This window comes from Pinus tabuliformis, chromosome 5_2 (assembly GCF_031772625.1).
Source record: "Pinus tabuliformis cultivar Carrire ecotype Pingquan chromosome 5_2, CPIR1, whole genome shotgun sequence".
NCBI lineage: Eukaryota > Viridiplantae > Streptophyta > Pinopsida > Pinales > Pinaceae > Pinus > Pinus tabuliformis.
This window is the reverse complement of record NC_142306.1, coordinates 714,778,254-714,783,897: the sequence shown is the minus strand read 5'-3', so window position 1 is coordinate 714,783,897 and position 5,644 is coordinate 714,778,254. Positions and strand designations below refer to the sequence as shown.

General features: G+C 37.3%; 1 pseudogene; it reads right to left on the bottom strand.

The window, feature by feature from the left end:
- Positions 1–1,613: 1,613 nt before the first annotated feature.
- On the bottom strand, positions 1,614–5,332 carry LOC149161176 (3-oxo-Delta(4,5)-steroid 5-beta-reductase-like; annotated as a pseudogene).
- Positions 5,333–5,644: the final 312 nt, after the last annotated feature.

Here is a 5,644-nt window from a genome sequence, read left to right as displayed (position 1 = left end):
TCAAATAATCAATTAGCTTTCATCTACAAATATCATAAAAAATTACAAAAAAAAAACATAAAACACCTACTTGGTATTCTAAAATAGGAAGTAAATACAAACATTCTATTCACGGTCAAGGAGTACTTCTAACACAATGTTGTTTTTTTCCTCATCGAAGATAATAATATTCAAAACAAAAGTTGCAATATATTAAGAAGACCAAAATGATAGACTTGCCATTTAGTTATTTTAAAACAAAACTAGTAAATAAGTTAGTTTCCAGCCAAAACTAACCATGGTTGCAAAACTAACCATTAGAGAAGATTCTGACATGGCATTGAATGGTATTGTATAACAGTGTCCTAATTAAGAGGTTGGAGGCATTGCAATTGTAATATGTCAATTCCAATCCCTCAACCAATGATGTAAATGTGTATATAATGAATAACTATAAGATGAACGAACATAATTTGTAATCGAAACATTGAATATTAATATAAAGGTGAACTTTAATAGTTTTATGTTTTTTTCTTTTTTCACCAGAATTCAATGATACAATTCTTGGTGAGACCGCTATCTCTTGTTGCTTGAAATGCATAAATAGATTCAGAGTTTTGAGAAACCCTTGGGCACTTGGTATGTTAGTTATAGTGTAATATTTATAAATGTAATGAAGACTATTTGTAATGATGATTGTTATCATTCTGAAAGTTTTCTACAACTCAAAATATTTGGAATTCCAACAGTGAAAATTCTTGGCCATGCTATGTTGGAGCCCGGAATGAAAGTGGATTAGCCTAATGGATTGTTGATTAGTAAAACTGACCCCATTCCTTGGATTACAAGCTAACATGAAAAAGTACTATGGATTGGGGTTGTTGTAGATGAAAAATTGTTTGTGAGCAGAGAAATTGAACTATGTGAAGAGAGTTAAAGTTAACCATAGGTAAATCACCCTTGTGGATTCATAGTTTTAGCTTAGGGGTTGGCCTCTATTGCAATGAGAGCTGGTGCAACAGGGATACTTCCTAAAAATGAAGTGTTCATAACTTGTGATTATGCTGAATTAATGTTCTTTTGATATGGATTATATTACTTTCCAGTTTGTCCAAATCTATTTGCAAGTTTAAGTGTGCATTTTAAATTTATAATTTATGGTGATGAAATAGTTTAATTATATTGTATAAGCCTATATTCTAGTGACTGCATATGTTCGTTCATTGATAATAAAGTAATCAGGAAATATATCAAAACAGGAATCTGGAAATATGAAATCAAAGTAACATATTTAGAGTGAATATTAGTGGTTTTGAAGAAATACTCCATATCCTCCACCATACACAAAGAACAAAGAGTATTTGGCAGATAACCATGATACCTCAACTTGAATTTGCACTAATTGCTCTAGACGCTCAATGTTGACAGCCTACACAATTTGATAAAGATTACGACGATACACATCAACGATAATGTAAGATGGTGATTTTCAATGCTCGATATTAGTACCAGAACTAAATGGCTTGAAAAATTGGATGAAATAATAGAATCAACTTGAATTTGCAACACAATTTGATCAAGATTAAGACGATACACATCAACAATCCTGTAAGATGGCCATTACCAATGCTCGATTTTAGTAACAGAACTAAATGGCTTGAAAAATTGGATGAAATAATAGACTGGAGATTCAGCTCTTTCTGGAATTCCATTTCAAAGTTACAACACGCCAAATATCAAGCAATTTTCAAACCAGTCTCACAAACTATACTTCGACTTGACAAAACTACGTTCCTCTGGAAATATGCTCTGTTATTATCAACACCTCCAACTAGAACTTTCAAAATATAGCATAACTATCCTGAATCCTCCACTGCACAATTTGAAAGTTGAATCACAAAAGCAAGTTCTGAATGAACGGTGAAGTAAGCCCTCCGCTTGGTTTTAATTCAAGACAATGGGATCGATCAAACCTAGGGAACAATATTAGATGACCTGATTTTGTCAATCCATTGCCCCATGGAAGTTTCTGTGTTTCGAAACCCAAAGAAACCATATCTTTACTCTTATTCATGCTAAGTACAGATCCCCAAGGTGGATTTAGTATTAAATCTGCAAACCACCAGTTTCCAACTTCTTTGATCTTTGTTGGGCGGAGCTTATTTTCATTGACAATGGCATCCCAAACCAGATTTTTGTCTTTCATCGCCTCAGCCAAACTGAAGCCTTCACCCTCATATGGTAAGGGGTCCAGATCAAATTTCTCTGCGAGTATTCCCCAGAGGTGTTTCCATTTATACACGTCTCCATTAGCATAATTAAAGGCCTGGTTCTTGGCATAAGGATCTGTGGCAGCCCAAATTTCTTGTTCTGTAATTAATTCTGCATCAGATGCATCCATAAACTGTTCCCACGAAATTATGTTCCCTGGGTACTTGAAAGGAAACCCCTCATGTTTGCAAATGGCAGCGTAAACACAGAGTGTGCCTAAAACATTCATCAAGCTCCACGGAGAGAAGCCAAATATGTGTGTCGGACGGTGAATGGACCAAGTTAATCCTTCTTTCTTCTTTGCAGCCTCAAATACAATATCCTCGAGAGTGTAGTAGAAATTGGGCACAGGTAGCCTAGGTAGCTCTTCGTGAAAGGGTGCCTCGTGAGGCTGATATTTACAATTCATGGCCACTGCATCAAATGGACCAATGTAGTGTTTCCCTCCAGTCTGAAGACATATGTGCTGTAAATTCTCTGCATTCGGCAGGAGGGCATCTAACACATTACTCAACATTCTTCCATTGTCCTCACAGTTCTGCTCCTCTGTCTCTCTGCTAACCCAAACAACCCAAAAGAGATGAGTGACATCCTTCACCTTTTCTAAAGTTTGCTCTCTATCTAAAACATCACATTGAACATATTCCACTGGACTATCTGGAGACCAATCTGGCTTAGGCCTCCTAGCAACTCCATAAACTTTCCAAGGTCCACCAGGAGTGTCAGATAATGGCAATATTTCTGCCAAGCAATTTCCTACAATTCCTGTTACCCCTATGACCAATGCCACTCCCTGCTGCCTCCCAGATTTATCTCTGGAGCTTTCAAGATTGGTTTGGAATTCTCTCTGCATTGAAAGAGTTACGAGTTACCAAAATAGCAATCCACAATGCAATATAATGAAGCAAGAGCAACAATTCCAAATGCAGAAAGCAAGAGCAACAATTCCAAATGCAGCAAAATGCTTATCATTTAACGCATCCAAACACGGCTTTGAGAAACACATCGAGATTATGAAGCCAAGTATGCATGTTCAGATTTAATACATGACCATTTCTATGTTGTCGAGATATGCTGCCTAGCTTCACAACCCAGCTATACATATCAGACCAGGTTTAAATGGATCTGTGTTAATGTTCATATTCAGTGCACTGTACCTTGAATGCACCTATATATTAAAAGAAAGTGTTTGATCAATTCATTAACTTAGCCCAGACCAGCACCTCAATAAATGTTCGATAAATCATTTATCCTCACCCAGTAGAGCAGCTCAATTCGTGCTCAGGTTTAGATGGATGTGTTAATGTCAGTATTCAATGCAATCTACTTTCAAATCGACTCACCCATAAACACAGCGAGTGTTGATGAATCCTTCACCCTGACCTTATTCACCACCTCAATTTGTGTGAACTCAACATATGTAACGTGGCATGGATATTAAGCTTGCCTTACAGGAGTCTGTGCTAATGTCGATATTCAATGGACCCTAAACCCAGCCCCACCATGTACAGAAATGGCTCTCTCAGTGCAGTAACCTAACCCTAAAATCCTAAATAATTACAGGAGAAAAAAGAGAGCAGTCTTTAGCTGTAACGGTGTAATAACCCTAAACTAAGAATCGTAAGAATTACAGGAAACAAAAGTTCAGTTTTTTAGCCCTAGACGATGCTGAATGTTTGAATTTAATATTAAATTATTTAAGAAAATTTTATCTGAAAAGTTTTTTTAAATAATACAAGAGACCATCAATTCCGGAAGAATTGGACAATATACATCTTAAATTTATAAAAACACCAAATTTAAAAAATACATAGAACTGTAATTGTTGAGGGCAGTAAACCCTCTCTGGGGAAAAGTAGTGAACCCGCATCATATGAACAGCCATCCACAGTCATCTCGATGTGCAGAGCATCCTGTGGAGCATCGGTGCCGAGCTTGGACAAGACATCGGCAACAAATTTGTCTCAGCTTTTTAAACCATTAAAGAGAACACTAGAATTTTGAAATCTGAGAAAATTTCACCTCACCGTTGAATGAATCATTAGTGAATATTTTTTCGGCTGTGTGAGAGATATTTTATTTTAGTCCTACCCGTCTCGAAACCCTTCACCGATCAGCAGCAGACCAGGGAGAAAGAAAATGGCATTTGCTTGTAGAACTTTGTCTGAGAAGCGAAAACATATCTGCAATCCATATAATAATTTAATAATAAAAGTACGAAGAGCAATCCACAGAGGCAAAACGAGAAGAAAGATTACTGCAATGCTACTTTTCATTAATTTCCCTAAAAATAACTGTATTATAGTGAAGAAAGAATACTAAAACCCCAAAGAACCAGTAACCCCAAATTTATCAGACTTTAAAGGACCATTAAATCGACCTAAAATAAATGTGCAATTATAAACTAAAACACTTACCCGCGAGTGCCAAGGGAACCTGTCCACCAAGAATATGAGCTCCTTGTGATAAAATGCACACTAATCCACACACCAAACTGTGACAAGAAACATCACTATCAATTTCAATTTCAGAAATGTATACATGCAAAATTAGCACAAAAAATTCCATAATCCATGACTTCATTTAATCTTCCCCACTAATCACATACTACCAACTTATAGGCTATCAGCGCAGTGCTGTAATGCCGTACTAATGGATTGTAGGTAAGCAATTTCAAGAATGAGGCAATGATTGGAGTTTCCACGGATTTCTCACATCTCTTACCCAAGAAAGGAGCCAAATGACCTGACTGAGGATGAGCTGCGAGTTCCAAATGGAATTAGCGTTGCAGTGAAGAAATGAACACAGCTGAGCAGAGACTCGGATTGGAATCCTGCAACAAATTCATTCACTTGAGCAAAGGGCGCGGCAGCACAGACATAAAAATCGAGCTATCGTGAGATTTATATGGGTGAAGCAGCAGGGATGGTAGATCTTTGGGCATTTTGGTGTAGATCATGCACCGGTAGGTTTGCACAGGGCAAGGTAGCCGGTCTGCGTTAAGTATACATTGCGGGTATCTTTTTCGGGTCTCTGTTTGCTGCACCATGATTATAACAAGCCCATATCAGCTGCGAAACGAGCCGCTGAAACCAATGGCTCACTGGCGGTGTGTCTGTCCCGCTTCCTCATTAACTTTTCAGTGTTCCAGATCAACGATCACACTTCATTCAATCGTCTAACACCACAAATCTACGGTCAACAATAGGACACAGCAACACCTGGAACAATTCATTTTAAAGGGAAACGCCTTACGGCGTAATTATATAATAGTAAACAAGTAAATTCTGTAATACATACATCCATTGCCTTTTCCCAATACAATCTTGGAACTAAAACCATGACATAGGCTATAATGACTTGTTTCACCAATTCTCCCTTACCCCCAACTCCA